At 37.6% G+C, this 17,059-nt stretch overlaps 1 non-coding gene across 1 annotated transcript; it reads left to right on the forward strand.

Moving 5' to 3' along the window:
* Positions 1-15,417: 15,417 nt before the first annotated feature.
* On the forward strand, positions 15,418-15,522 carry LOC116812299 (U6 spliceosomal RNA). Its single transcript, XR_004370612.1, has one exon. It is a non-coding gene; the product is annotated as a U6 spliceosomal RNA (small nuclear RNA).
* Positions 15,523-17,059: the final 1,537 nt, after the last annotated feature.

The following is a 17,059-nucleotide window of genomic DNA, read 5'->3' on the forward strand; positions in this document are numbered from 1 at the left end:
CTCTGGGGAAAGGATCCATGGAACATTCCACATCTCTGTCTGGAAGTGATCTCTCTAACATTTTACGAAACTGCCAGATTATTTTCTAGCATGGCTGTACCATCTTACATTTCTATCATCAAGGTAGGAGGGACATATTTCTCTGCAGCCTCACCAGCATTTGGCATTGTCAATATTTTTTGTTTTAGCCATTCCAATAGGTATATGATTGCCTTTATTTTCATTTCCCTGATGATTAATGATGTTGAGCATCTTCATGTGTGCTTTTTAGCATTTATACATCTTTTTGTGGTTTTAATTTGAATTTTCCTAATCGTGAGTGATATTGAACATCTTTTCATGTGTTTGCCAACTTTAGATCTTCTTTGATGAAATAAATATCTATTTGAGTCTTTTGCCCATTAAAAAGATTGGATTCTTTATTTTTTACTATTGAGTTTAGAAAGTTATTTATATGTTCTGGATATGAGGCTTCTATCGGATATGTGGTTTGCAAATATTTTCTCAATTGATTTTTGAGAAAAGTGCAAAGGCAAATCAATGGAAAACGGATAGTCTTTTCAATAAATTGTGTGAAAACAAGTGGACAATTGTATGGGAAAAATGAACTATGACCTCTACCTCACACCATACACATACAGAAATGAAATATGCAGCAATATAATAGAGTGAACTGGAAGGAGCTGGACTTTTAGAAGGGTGAAGCAAATCCTCTTTCCTTCCAATTCATTCCTTCTTATTGTCGTATGGTATTCCATTGAGTGTATATACCACAGTTTATTTCATGGTGTGTAAATAATACTCTGTTAAAACTATTTTTTAAAGGCAGGAAGAGGCTGGGCATGGTGGTTCACACCTGTAATCCCAGCACTTTGGGAGGCTGAGGCAGGTGGATCACTTCAAGTCAGGAGTTTGAGACCAGTCTGGCCAACATGGTAAAACCCTGCCTCTACTAAAAATACAAAAATTAGCTGGGTGTGGTGGCAGGTGCCTATAATCCCAGCTATTCAGGAAGCTGAGGCAGGAGAATTTCTTGAACCTGGGAAGCAGAGGTTGCAGTGAACCAAGATCTTGCTCCAGTCTGGGCAACAGAGCGAGACTCCATCTCAAAAAAAAAAAAAAAAAAGAAAAAAAGGCGTGAATACTGATATACACAACAGTGTGAATGAATCTCAAAAACTTTATTCTGAGTAAAGGAAGTCAGACATAAAACAGTACATACTGTATAATTTCATTTATTGAAATTCTAGAAAAGCCAAACTATGTATACAATATATAAAATGTACATTACATAATTTATCATTTGTTATGATTGACATCGTTCCTTATAATAGAATTTCAATATTGGCCATTGTCCTCTGAATGCCATAACTTTGATTTCTAAGACAAGACTAAAATTATGAAGAATGAGAAGACTCAATCTCTGTCTTTCTGTCTGCTTATCTACCTCTGTCTCTGTTTGTCTCTTAACTCAGTCCCTGAAATTTAGGAGATATTTTCTTCTTCATTTTTACTTTTCTCTAATTGTCAAAGAGATAAATATGCATTATAGAAAATATGGCTAGTGCAGAAAAGTGTATATAAAGAAACCACCCATCATTTCTCCACCAAGAGGCCATAAGAAATGGTAGCAACAATGGCAAAAAAGGCATTATTTTCAGTTATTAAGAAATCAACTTTGTCCCTCCATCCCTCATTGATTGATCAGCCTTGTAATAAGAGGCTAAATTCCTTTCCACTGGGATTCCATTCATGTGGGGGTTTTCAGAGAGAGAGAGATACTAAATGGTCATCAAAGGAATGAGCTAGAATTGAGAAGGATTGTATGGCAAGTTTTAACTGCAGACTAAAACATTTTTTTTTCATGGTGATGTTTCCAGGGACCAACCACACTTCATTTCACTTCTAGTCTGTTACTTGTATCCTAATGGATATGGCCAGCCCTATTAAGTCTAATCCCACAAGACCTGCATATTAGGTATGATTTTCTTCTTCTTCTTCTTCCTTTTTTTTTTTTTTTTTTTTTGAGATGTAGATTCGCTCTGTTGCCCAGGCTGCAGGGTAGTGGTGTGATCTCGGCTCACCACAACCTCTACCTCCTGGGTTCAAGCAATTCTCCTGCCTCAGCCTCCCAAGTAGCTGGGACTACAGGCACAGGCCACCCACCTGGCTAATTTTTGTATTGTTAGTAAAGACAGGGTTTCACTATGTTGGCCAGGCTGGTTTCGAACCCCTCGACTCCTCAACTCCTGCCTTGGCATCTTAAAGTGCTGGGATTACAGGCATGAGACACTGCGCCTGGCCTATTAGGTATGATTTTAAATGGTAATAATTTGGTATTTTGGGTAGGGACTCAGGAATAATCACATTTTTACTTAACCTCATTACCTTTTTCATGTAAAGTTTGTTAAGAAGCCATACATACAAGGGACAAGGACAGATAGGAATTAAAATACCACTTTGTGTTTAGTGGAATTAGTGCCCAGTACTCTGGCACAGGGTTCTCTGGTAAAGCTAGGTTTCAGCACATAACTTAGGCTCAGGATCCAAAAAGGGCTTCACCTTTTCTCACCAGTTTCCAATCTTATCATAGCTTATCCCTGAATTGGTAAGAACCAGTAAGTACTTGAGCAATACAGTGAAAGTACCTGAACAATCAAGTGAAAGAAAGTAAGATGGCTGGATACCAAGGAGGCTTTAGCTTAGTGTTTCAATTTCTCTGAATGACCGGAAAGCATGAAAGAGAAATCCATCTGCCGTATGTGACCTTTTAACCCATAGTGACTCTCTCTAACACATTAGTAAACATGGCTCAAGGGATTTGAGCCAATCATTTGACTAGGTCTTTCTTGAGGGAAGGGAATGGGGGTGAGGAAGCTGTGATCCTTTTCTTTCATTCTTACTTTGTGCTTTACAACCACTCAGAGAGAGGGAGTTGTACATATAGGTGGATATCCCCATAGGGGGATGGAAAGCAGATGGTAATAATTCTCTTATGCATGGGAGATTTCTCCAAATGGATTTTAATCAGTGTTGTATGTGGAAACTAAATTGTTTTTAAAAATTTTAAAAATGGATTTTAAGATCACAAGTTTTGGACTCAGATATCTGGGACGAACAGGCTGTCTTCCTATCTTATTGTGGAATTTAGATATTTGTTGTGGTGGCCCCTTCAGTCCTTCAGTCCTTCCTAAGGGCCCCTCTTTTCCTTTATTATCCCTCTATATATTTAAAATATCTGTACTTTCATATCTCTTTAACTCTTGCATTCCTAACAATCTAATCTACCCCCTCTTGTGAGAAGGCACCCCCACATTTATAACAGGTAGTTCTCTAAGTGAAATTCATGGCTTAGCAATCTTCACAGTCTCAATCTTCAGCTCATCTCTGTGTATCTGTGGCCCTAGTAAGATCCCGAGGGATTTGTTTTATGCCACTGTGACTGCTGTTGTTGCTGTCTGCTGTAGGTTCCTTAGGCCTACAAATCCCTGAACTGAAGCTGTTGCTGATGCTTCCAAAGGCTGTGCCATCCAGTGAGCACCAATATGTCCTCATCCATGTCCTCTTTCCCCAAGCCTTGCCTTCTCTTCGAGTTTAAATTCTTTAGGTCTTTTTAAACCTGTAGTACAACATTCTTTTGGCTTTTTTTTTTTCCCTAGCAGCAGTGGCACATGCCTCTCATTCCATTTTCTTCATTTTCCCCCCACTGGCAAGTATGTAGAACAACATTTCATTTCTTTCTGTTTTCTCCTTCCTTCCTGCCTTCCTGCCTTCCTGCCTTCCTGCCTCTCTCTCTCTCTCTCTTTCTCTCTCTCTCTCTCTGTACAGTGGCATGCTCTTGGCTCATTGCAGCCTTGACTTCCCAGGCTGAAGTGATTCTCCCACCTCAGTCTCCTGAGTAGCTGGGACCATAGGTGAGTGCCACCATGCCTGGCTAATTTTTCTTTTCTTTTCTTTCTTTCTTTTTTCTTTTTTTTTTTTGTAGAGACAGGGTCTCATCATGTTGCCCAGGCTGGTCTCAAACTTCTGGGCTCAAATGATCCTCCTGCTTTAGGTCTCCCAAAGTGCTGGGGTTACAGGCATGAGCCACCAAGTCCGACCCTCATCCATTTATTTCTTAAGGTCCTGTGTCTTCTCTATCTATGTAGGGCTAATATTATTTGCTGGATCATAGTGTCTTTTGTTCTTCATTTTCCTTTCTCTTGTTTTGTTGTCTTAACATGTGTTTTCTTAACATACTCCCTCAGGATTTATCTTATGGGATTCCTCCCATAGTGAAAACTATGAAGAAAGAAAGTTCTAGGACTACAGAAAGTATCTGCTATTCAAGTAAAACTTCCTTATCCACTTACATATTCCTAAGTAGGAGAATTTTTTCTAGGAAGTATCTTTGCATCATTCCATTATTTAACACAGACCAGACTCACATATATTGAAATCCTGCCTTAGTGAGTTTCATTTTTCTCTCCCATTCTCTGAGAGCCTTAACTCTCTAAATGTCATGAGTACCTTCCCTTCTGGCCCAGGCTAGCCTGCTTTCCAAATCACTTGAAGCTCATTAAATAATACCTGCTCACTGTGGTCTTCCTCTCTTTTGATTCTTTCTAAATGTTTCATAATCAGTCATTAAAAGAAGAATTGTAATCTGCTCCTATTATTGACACTTTGTCTACAGTTTTCAGAGGGCACCTCAATAGTTTTTTGAATCTGGTTTCCCTTGTGGGAAGGGGTGTGGTAATGAGAGGTCATTCCAGTTTGCTCATATTTTTCCTTTTCTTTTTCATTAAATCTAAGTCTGAGTTACCTTTCTAGACTTAGTAACAGAAAATATGTCCCACCCTTTCCTAGTCTGACATCAAAACATCATGTTGTATACCTTAAATATATCTATATATCTATATTTTATCTATCTATCTATCTATCTATCTATCTATCTATCTATCTATCTATCTATCTATCTATCCATCCATCCATCTATCCATCCATCCTGCTTTTGGGCCTGGGGACATCTTTGGGGGGTAAATCTCTCTTTTTTCCTTTCATTTAGGGAGAGTTTGATCTCTAAGATCTTAGGCCTTTTCTACCTTCACTTCCTGATAATACCTTGGTTTGTTTCCTGATATTTCTAAAGCTAAAATGGTCTCCTGGACTGTGGTTCTCTGTTCATTTAAAACACACTGCAGTTGCTCTGCCTGCTGCCAAGGTCCTTAATCGGTTGCTGTGCCAACCAGATTCTGAAGGCCAAGGCATTACTGCCACAGTCTTTTTTTAGAGCATTATTTTTTTGTTGTTGTTCTGAGGTTCTGAGTTTTTCCTTTGGATTTGTGGTAATTAATTTTATTGGCTTTTTTCCTGCTGCTTCAATCATACAAACAGCCATATTCCCTATGTTTCAGGGCTCTCACACTTTTTTCCATATATTTACTTTTTATTGAATTTGTTAATGTTAGAGTTCTTGCACTGCCAAACTATGCCTGAGAAGTCAAAGAAATGGTACAATGGACAGCCTCATCCACCCATCATACAGTATATTAAAACTTGATTCACATACATTTTGATATTTTCACAATCTTTTAAACAGTTATAACAAGAGTTGGAATTTAAATCTGCTGCAGGTCTTCAGATTTCGAGTACAGTATGCCATTACATAACACCTCCACTCACTCATCTCTGTTTATTCTTCAATAACATAACCCCCAACAAAATTTTGCTGGAAAAATGCATACTTTTCAGGGAAAATATTCGGCTCAATGAAGAGAGTATTTGTTAAGGTTTTTGGTTCCCAAATAAAGTCTTTAGCTTACCAAGAATCCCATTTCTGATTTAATCATTCAACCTCCCCTTGGCTGGCTCAGCTACTCACCGAAATGCATCAGAAGGTAGGCATCCTGCCTGCCACCTCAAATAATGACAATATTATTGCTCAGACGTGGTTGGCAATTCCTGTCAGGAGATACTGTAACCCTTCTAGAGTCCGATTCCTGCACTGACACTTTCATCAAGACTGACTTCTATAGGAAAACGCTCCTACATCAAAATAGTTTTACTTACCCACTTGCTTCACTCTTGCCAGTAGCAAGTCTGCAACTCATGTATTTGGCAAAGGAATTTATTATAGAGAAACCCAGACCGCATCAAGTGGTCACATACCACTTTGAGATATTTCTATTGAACCAAAGATACAAAACTGGGAAACTGCCAGACTATCTCATTAGGTGGAAACTTCTCTGTAATCTGGGGTAGCTTCCTCAAGTCCCTTTTAAAGGACCAAAAACTACTAGGTAGTTTAAGCTGTAATTATTAAAAACAGAAGTGCTACATCATCTTTTGCCCTGACTCTCCAGATGAACATAAAGACACACCAAAAGGTTGAAAACAGAGCTAGCTGGGAAAATCACGGCATCTATGAAACATCCAATGCCTTGAAAATTTGGGCACAAGTGTATAAGAAATTCTTATCAAAGATACATACACAATCCATGAAACTTAAATGGGTTTTAGCTGAGGTTTTGCTCATGTTGCTCTGCATTTATAAGGACAGATCAGTGAATCCGTTAGCCTGAGCAGAAAGCATATTCTTCTCACTGCAGGTTACCATACAATTTAGACCTGATTAGAGAAGGTATTAGCAACACCTGAAGTAGAGCCTCCAGCATCCACTGCCCTTTACATATTTGGTTCCACCCTCAGGATTGGCATATTCATGAGACATTTCACAATTCGAATGCATACCTCAGGTTACTTACTTAACCAGGCTATATGCTCTGTCAAATAACTTATTTCAAGTCAAAGTAAAAAAGGCCTTAATGTAGAACAAAGAAAAGCACTTTCCAAATAAAAAATTACTAAAAGAAACAAGATTATTCTCTCCCTCACCCCTTCTCCCACTTGGTGGACCCCAGTTTGGCTGAATTTATTTTGTGGTTACCTCAGAATACAACTAAAAGTTTAAATTACAAATCACAGCCCTACACAGATGATCTGAACATATCAGTTCTTTTGAGCTGTGTGGTCCAGAAAGTCTAATATAGCCACAGCCTACTACAGAGAGTATTCCTTAAGGGCAGGGAACAGGACAGGTTAATTAAGGAACTTAAATATTCATCTTTTATAGCAGATCAGAACCCAGATGGCTGACTTTCTGCAGGATTTCTGATAAGAATCTAGTAGAGCTGGTTTCAAGGTTCACATCGACACTTAATAGCTATAACTTTCTTATCCAGAAGTTGTGATCCACATGAAGTCCACAATGAGTGCAACAAATCTGAGGTAGTCAACCTTTATGAAGGCTCAGTATCTGAATATAAAAAGATTTTGAAATGACCACAGTCTACAGGCTTTTTTTTTTTTTTTTGTATTTGCAGAGTAAATATGAAAGAACACTGTTGAAACTAGTTCAACATTTATATAACAATGAAAATTCCCCTAAATCCAATAAGCATAAAGAGCAGTCGTGAAACTTTAACTTCCATAGTGAAATAGGGCTGGTCACTTAAACCAAGTGGTATGCATCAGTTGCTGTAGATCCAGCAAAAATCAGACGATGAATGGCTTTTCATGCTCTCACACTTCTTAATCTGGTTTACAATAATGCCTATCACTCTTTGAGTCTTTGAAATTCACAGCCAGTATTAGGATCTACCTAAGGAACATTCAGAACCAATTAAAGAACTTGTAGTAGAGGAAAGGGGGCCTCAGAAGCAAGGCATACAAGTCACCCACGTCTCTAGGTGAGTTGCACTATGTTACCCTCTCTGACAATGAATGTAGTTTAGAATAAGATAAAGAACAACATAATAGGGACAGCTGGTACCACTTATTAAAACTTAAGGCCTCAATAAATCCTCACCCATCAATGCTCGATCTGCAGGCAAAACAGGAACAGAATGAAGACAGAAGGGGAAACAACTATGGTATCTGAATTATGCCACCGTACTAAAGAGTAAGATATGTCCAGAAAAGACACAGAACCTTTATTCATAGCAGTCAAACACTAGAAACAACCCAAATGCCCATTAACAGGAAAAACAGATAAACAAATTGTGATATTCTATTACACGATAAACTACTCAGGAAAAAAAAAAATTAGATCGAACATTTTGGGCAAGAATGTTTCATAGATACTGTTGTGTACTTCATGTTGCATCACATCAGGAGGCACGTAATAATGCCAGAGTGTCCTAATAATAGTGGAACTGAGTTTGATAACTTGGTTAAAATTTCTCCACTGACAAAACATTTTTTCCTTTGTAATCAGTAAATTATCAATGGGATGATACTTTGAGACTTTATGCATATCCTTTTCTTTAACAGTTTTCACCCAATAATTTTAGCATCCACTGATGATCCTTATCTAAATTCATTATTACATTGGGACTGCAAAATGATAATTTTCTTTCTCTTTTTAAAAAAATTATTTGAGTCTTGTGAGGTGGAGAAATGATGATTTTCTAAATCTATCATCTTTCTATTCTATATTTGTTAGCTGCTATTCTTCTGCAAAGAAAAATTTTATTTTAAAATTTTTTCCCTGAACGGAGTATTTTAATGGTATCACTCTCAGGGACTTAGGAATATACAAATGTTAGCACCATGCTATTCACACCGTTTTGCACCTTTTAAAATAAGCACTTGGGATATAATGTACAGCATGGTGACTATAGTTAATAGTACTTTATTGTTTACTTGAAATTCGCTAAGAGAGTATATCCTGTGTATACTCTTGTATACCACAAACACAATGGTAACTTTGGTGATTAACATGTTAATTGATTTGATTCTGGTAATATTTCACAACGTATACACACATCAAAGTATTATGCCATACACTTTGAATATATACAAATTTTATTTGTATTATACCTCATTAAAGCTGAAAAATAAAAAGGAAAAAATAACATATATCTTGTTTTTATGGAAATCTTTTTGTATAAGTACACGCAGTACTTTCTGGTTATAAACGGCTGTGTAGTATTCTATAGAATGAGCCTACAAAAATTTATTTAACCAGGTTCTTATGAATGGGCATTATTCTTTTGCCATTAACAATGATGCTACAAACATCCTTGTACATGTATTTTGTAAACACATTGTAGTTCGTCTTTAGATATTGTTAGTTTCCAGGGTATGTCATTTACAAGTTTTTTAGGTACTATTAAACTAAAACACCAATATTTTTAGGTACTACTAAACTAAAACACCATAAAGATTTTGTTCTCTGTAGCAATGTACAAAGTACCAGCTTCCCTACACTCTTAAAATACAGTGTGTTATTATATTTAAAAATCTTTGCAAATCTGAAAGGCAATAAAAAATATATCTCTTGAGAGTAGTTTGTCATTGTATTTATTTTATTAGATTGTGTACCTTTCATCCATATGAAAGCTATTTGTATGTACTTTATTATGAGTGTCAACTAATAATGTTTTGACCATTTTTCTATTGTTATTTTGTTCATTTCCCTTACTAACTATATATAAAGGAAATTAGCTCTTTGTTATATGTGTTATAAATATTTTCCCAGTTTTTTACTTGCCTTTTATGATTTATAGTATTTTCCCATGCAGATAAAAATGATTATTTATCTATATTATTTTAATAAATCATAATTGTATATATTTTTGGGGTACAATGTGATATTTTGATATATGTATATAATATGGAATGATTAAATCAAGCTAATTAACATATCTATCATCTCAATTTTTGCGCTGAGACATTTGAAATGTATTCTCTTAGCTATTTTGAAATATACAATACATTATTATTAACTACAGTCACCCTGTTGTGCAACAGATCTCAAAAACTTATTTCTCCTGTCTAACTAAAGCTTTGTACCCCCATATGATTCAGTAGTCCCACTGACTGAAATCAGTATGTCAAAGAGATATCTGCACTCCCACGAGCATTGCAGCACCGTAGCCATGATATAGAATCAACCTAAGTGTTCATCAATGGATGGATGGATAAAGAAAATGTGGTATGTGCATACAATGGAATAATATTCAGCCTTTAAAAAGAAGAAAATCCTGTCATTTGTGTCAACACAGATGAACATGGAGGACATTATGCAAAGTGAAATAAGCCAGACACAGAAAGGCAAACAACATGTGATCTCACTCATATGTGTGGAATATTAAAAACCATAGATTTTGTTCTGGGTGCAGTGGTTCATGCCTGTAATTCCAGTGCTTTGGGAGGCCAAGGCAGGAGGATCACTTGAGATCAGGATTTCGAGACCAGCCTTGGCAACATAGTGAGACCCTGTCTCTTAAATTTTTTTTTCAAATTAGCTAGGAGTGGTGGTACACACCTGTACTCCTAGCTATTTGGGAGGCCGAGGCAAAACGATTGCTTGAGCCCAAGAATTTGAGATTACAGTGAGCTATGATCATGCCACTGCATTCCAGCCTGAGTGACAGAGCAAGATCCTATCTGCAAAAAGTAGAAAAACAGGCTTTTATGAAATCAAATTCATCAATCTTTTTCTATTGTAGCTTCATTATTTTACATATTTCATAAATTTTGGTTGAAACAATGTACAGAAAATTGCACATTATTATACATATCATAAGTACGATTTAATGAATTTTCACTAATTGTATACTTCCATTAACCAGCACCCAGATCAATAAACAAAACAGGACTGATACCCTGGGTGTCCATTTTGTGCTCCCATGCAGTCACTGTCTGCTCCATTCCACACTTAAGATTTGGTTCATTTTGTATGGTTACATTTGTTAATATAACATTTTAAAAATTCATTTTACCACATTTTCTTTGTTCAGTCTATTATTGATCGGCATTTATGTTGATTCCATATCTTTGTTATTGTGAATAGTGTTGCAGTAAACATACATGTGTATGTGTCTTTATAATAGAATGATCTACATTCCTTTGGGTATATACTCAGTAATGTGATTGTTGGGTCAATGGTATTTCTGTCTTTAGGTCTTTGAGGAATCACCACACTGTCTTTCACAATGTCTGAAATAATTTACATCCCCATCAACAGTGTATAAGGAATACTATGCAACCATAAAAAAGAATGAGATCATGTTCTTTGCAGGGACATGCATGGAGCTGGAGGCCATTATTCTTAGAAAACTAGCACAGGAACAGAAAATCATATGCCAGCGTGTTCTCGCTTACAGGTGGGAGCTAAATGATGAGAACACATGGACACACAGAGGGGAACAACACTCACTGGGGCCTTTCAGAGGGTGGAAGGTGGGAGGAGGGAGAGGATCAGGAAAAATAACTAATGGGTACTAGGATTAATACTTGGGTGATGAAATAATCTGTACAACAAACCCCCATGACACAAGTTTACCAATGTAACAAACCAGCACTTCCACCCCTGAACGTAAAATAAAAGTTTTAAAAAATTCATCTTAAGGTAAACAGTAAGTGCAGGATCCAATATTTTTTTCAGGTAACTAGTTGTCCCAACACTATTTGTCTTTTCTCTACTGATACGGCATTCCAACTTTATCATATACCAGTTTCTTTTAGATATTTGAACCTATTTCTGAACTCAGTTTTGTTTCATTGATGTGTCTATTAATTTATTCATGCTTTTAAGAAGGGTAATGACACAGTCTATATTTCTAAAAGATCACTCTAGTTACCGTGTGGAGAATGGACTGTGAAGAGGAGGAGTGGGCAGAGAGCAAGTATGGAGACCATTTACAAGGATGCTGTAGTAATTTAGGTGAGATAAAATAGTGACTTTGACTAGGGAGGTACAGCATGATAGACAGAAATGGTCAGATGTCAGGTATGGTTTGGGCATTTAATTTACGTATTAGTACCACACAACTCTTTTAATTTCTGTGTCTTTATAGTATATTTTAATATCTCATAAGGCCAATCCCTCCTCATTACTCTGTTTTTAATAGAATTTTCAGGATTTTCTTGAATGCCCCTTTTTGCTATATGGACTTTAGAATCGGTTTGTCTCATTTCAAAAATCCTACTGGTGTTTTGATTAGTATCAAATTAAAGTTATAGACTAATATAAAGAGAAGAATTAACATATATATAATATGAGTCATCCTCTCCAATAATAGGGCATGTATCAAAGACTTTGTATCCCTCAAAAGTGTATACAAGATTTTTTCATACAGATCTTTTATGATTCACGTTTTAATTCTGAGTTTTTTGTAGTTGATATTTGAAATATTTTCTATTATATTTTGATTTTTGTTTTTAATATCTCAAGCACACATATGCATTACAAAAATCAAGCATTCATGCTTCTACCACCTAGACTTAATGAATATTAAATGTTTTGTATTTTTTAATTTTTTAAAGAATATAACATTTATGGGTAAAATTAAAGTCCCCGACCCATCTCATCAATCTCTTTCCCTCCCTACAGATAATCTGATATTGGCAAGTATCCCCTCCTACATTTCTATGCATCCATAAGCATTATATGGTATTGTCTTGTATACTGTTAAATTTTACAGTATCATAGTGTACATGTCATTTTGCAACTTTTTTCTATTTAATATTTTGGTTTTGGGCCAGGCATGGTGGCTCACACCTGTAATCCCAGCACTTTGAGAGGCCAAGGCGGGCTGATCACTTGAGGTCAGGAGTTCGAGACCAGCCTGGTCAACACAGTGAAATCCTGTCTCTATTAAAAATACAAGGGCCGGGCGCGGTGGCTCACGCTTGTAATCCCAGCACTTTGGGAGGCCGAGGCGGGCGGATCACGAGGACAGGAGATCGAGACCACGGTGAAACCCCGTCTCTACTAAAAATACAAAAAATTAGCCGGGCGTGGTGGCGGGCGCCTGTAGTCCCAGCTACTCAGAGAGGCTGAGGCAGGAGAATGGCGTGAACCCGGGAGGCGGAGCTTGCAGTGAGCCGAGATTGCGCCACTGCACTCCAGCCTGGGCGACAGAGCGAGACTCCGTCTCAAAAAAAAAAAAAAAAAAATACAAAAATTAGCTGGTTATGGGGACACATGCCTGTTATCCCAGCTAGTTGGGAGGCTGAGGCACAAGAATCGCTTGAACCTGGGAGGTGGAGGTTGCAGTGGGCCAACAACTGCACTCCAGCCTGGGCGACAAAGTGAGACTCTATCTCAAAAAAAAAAATTGTTCTTGAAATTTATCTATGTTTCTACATGTAGTTTTATCTAACTCACTTTAACTGAACAAGAGAATTACTTTGTATGAATATAACACAATTTTTAAAAACCCATTCCACTATCAAGGGACATTTGGCTGGTTTTCAACTTTTTGGTACTGTAAACTATGTTGTAATGAATATCCTTAAATGCACATCTTCAATATTACCAGATGTTGCCAAATTGCTTTCTGAATAACTTCAACAAACTTACTCATTTATTCCACAGATATTTATTTACTCTAAAATATGTGCCAGCCACTATTCTAGGGGCTATGTATGCAACAGTGTCTCAGTCTGTTTGTACTGCTATAAAAGAATACTTGAGACTGGATAATTTATAAATAACAGAAATTTATCTTCTCACAGTTCTGGAGTCTGGTAACTCTAAGATCAGGGCACTGGAAATGTTCAGTTTTCTGGTGAGCGCTGCTTCCAAGATGGAGCTTTGTTGCTGCATCCTCCTTGTTAAGGGAACATGATGTTCTCACATGGTGGAAGGCAGAAGGGCAAGTGAGCCAAATGATGCATGAAGAATCTTTTCTAAGGGCCTTAATCTCATTCTTGAGGGGAGGAGCCCTCATTACCTGATTACCTCTCAAGGGCCCTACCCCTTAATACCATCACATTGACCATTAAGTTTCAGCATCTGGATTTTGGAGGGGACACATTCAAACCAGAGCAAACTGAACAAAGTAGACAAAAATCCTTTCCTTCTGGAGATTACATTGAAGTTGGGAGGAAACAGACAAAACCCCAAATGCCTAAATAAAATATAGAATATGTTATATGCAAATAAGTTAGAAGAAAAATAAGGCAAGGAAATGGAATATAGAGGGTTGTGATTGTTAATTTTTTTTTTTTTTGAGACAGAGTTTCACTCTTGTTGCCCAGGCTGCAGTGCAATGGTGCGATCTCGGCTCACCGCAACCTCCGCCTCCCGGGTTCAAGTGATTCTCCTGCCTCAGCCTCCAGAGTAGCTGGGGTTACAGGCATGTGCCACCATGCCTGGCTAATTTTGTATTTTTTAGTAGAGATGGGGTTTCTCCATGTTTGTCAGGCTGGTCTCAAACTCCCGACCTCAGGCGATCTGCCCGCCTTGGCCTCCCAAAGTGTTGGGATTACAGGCGTGAGCCACCGCATCTGGCCCGTGATTGTTATTTTTTTAAGTGTCAACTTGGCTATGCTATACTACCCAGTTATTAAATCAAATACTAATCTAGATGTTGCTGTGAAGGTATTTTATAGATGTGGTTAACATGTACAAATCAGTTGACTTGAAGTAAAGGAGATTACCCTCAATAATGTGGCTGGGCCTCATCCAATCACTTGAAGGCCTTAAGAGCAAACATGATGTTTCCTGGAGGAGAAGGAATTCTGCCTCAAGACTGTAGCATCATCTCCTGCAGAGTTTCTAGTCTGAGGGCCTGCCCTGTGGATTTCAGACTTGCCAGCCCCCACAATTGCATGAGCCAATTTTTAAAGACAACTCACTTATAAGTTTTATAAGGACAAAATAAAAAAGATAAAATAATAATAAAGATAAAATATAAATCTTATTTATAAGACAGTTATCTTTAAAAATAAGATTCTATTTGTCCTATTTGTTCTATTTTTCTGAAGAACACTGACTGACATAGATTTTGTTACCAAGAATGGTTCTAGAGGAACAGAATCTTAAGGATGGGTTTTCTGAATTGGTTCTGAAGTTTCCGAAATTGCTTCTCTGATCTGATTAGCTTTAAATGCACTAATGACTACTTACAATAGTAAAGAGGACACTGGGGGAAATGAAATAATCAGACTTTTCAGAAATTACTGAACACAAGCTCTGAACTGACATGAATTCCAGGAGACTCAAAATGGCACTGTGGTCCACCAGTCAGATTAGGGGCTTATGGGGTTCAGTTATTTAATGGAGTTTTAGTTCACATCTACCTCATAGTGGACTCAGTAGGTTCCTGAACCCATCCTCTGGTTATTTCTCCAGTTCTGGGATATATAATTGGAATAGACACAGTCAGCAACTGGTAGAATCCCCACATTGATTCCCTGGCTTGTGGATTGAGGGTTATTATGGTAGAAAAGGTCAAGTGGAAGTCACTAGAACTGCCTCTGCTTAGAAAAATATTAAACCAAAAGCAATACGACATTCCTGGAGGGATTGTAGAGATCATTGCCACCACCAAGGGCTTGAAAAATGCAAGGGTGACGATTCCCACCATATCCCCATTCAACTTACCTATTTGGCCTATACAGAAAACACATGGATTTTTTGCTTGCTTCAGCAACACATATACTATAATTGGAACAATACAGAGAAGATTATCATGACCCCTGAGCAAAGATGACATGGAAATTTGTGAAGTATTTCATATTTTTGAGAAATAATAAATGCTTAAGGTGATGGATATGGTAATTAGCATGATTCGATCAAAATACAATTTATACATTTATGGAAACATCCATCATGTTGTACCCTATAAATATGTATAATTACTACGTGTCAATTTTTTAAAAGTTGAATCTTGGAGAATGACAGTGGATTTTCAAAAGCTTAACCAGGTAGTGACTCCAATTGAAGCTGCTGCACCAGATGTAGTTTCATTGCTTTAACAAATTAATATGTCTTCTGGTATCTGCTATGCAGCTATTGATTTGGCAAATGCCTTTTTTTCTCAATATCTGTTAGTAAAGACCACCGGAAGAAGTTTGCTTAATCTGGCAAAGCTAGCAATACTTTTCTTATCTCTATCCGTTCTCTACCTTATTTCATAATTTAGTTCACAGGAACCTTGTTTGACTTCCCTTTCCACAAGACATCACACTGATTCATTGCATGGATGACATTATGTTGATTGGACTTAGTGAGCAAGCAATAGCAACTACTCTAGACTTATTGGTAATACATTTACACATCAGAGGGTGAGAAATAAAATTTTTAAAGTAAGATAACTTTTACCTCAGTGAAACTTTTTCTATGAACTTTTACCTCGTAGAAATTTCTATCGCTCCAGTGATGTGGGACATATAAAGATATCCTTTCTGTGGTAAAGATTATGTTCTTGCATCTGGCCTTTTCTACAACCAGAAAAAATGCACAACACCTGATGGGCCTCTTTAAACTTTTGAGGCAACATATTTCTCATTTGGCTCATTTACTGAGTGACCTAAAAAGTTGCTAGTTTTGAGTGGGGCCCAGAACAAGTGAAGTCTCTGCAACTGGTCCAGGCTGCCATGCAAGCTGCTCTGCCACTTGGGCCATATGTTCCAGAAGATTCAATGGTGCTTGAAGTGTCAGTGGCAGATAGAAATGCTTCTTGGAGCCTTTGTCAGGCTGCTATAGGTGAATTGCAACACATATTCATAGGAATTTGGAGCAAAGCTCTGCCATCCTCTGCAGATAACTACTATCCTTTTGAGAAACAGCTTTTGGCTTGCTACTGGGCCTTAGTAGAGACTGAACAATTAATCTTTGGTCATCTTGCTACAATGTGACCAGAGCTGTCCTTCATGAACTGAGTATTATCTGACCCACCAAGCCATAAAGTTGGGCATGCACACCAGCACTCAATCACCAAATGGAAATTGTATACAAAGTTGGGCTTGAGCAGGCCCAGAAGGCAAAGTAAGCTACATGAAGAAGTGGCCCAAATGCCTATGGCCCCACTCTTAGTATATTACCCCCTCTCTCCCACCCTGCGCCTATTGCCTCATAGGCATTCTCTGTGATAAGTTGAATGAAGAAGAGGAAATGAGCCTGGTTTACAGATGGTTGTGCATGATATGAAGCCACCACTTGAAAGTGGGCAGCTCCGCCACTAATAACCCCTTTATGGGATATCCCAGAAAGACAGCGATGAAGGGAAATCCTCCCAGTGGGCAGAACATAGAGCACTGCACATTGTACCTTGTTGTC

This window comes from Hylobates moloch, unplaced genomic scaffold (genome assembly GCF_009828535.3).
Source record: "Hylobates moloch isolate HMO894 unplaced genomic scaffold, HMol_V3 SCAFFOLD_7, whole genome shotgun sequence".
Classification (NCBI taxonomy): Eukaryota; Metazoa; Chordata; class Mammalia; order Primates; family Hylobatidae; genus Hylobates; species Hylobates moloch.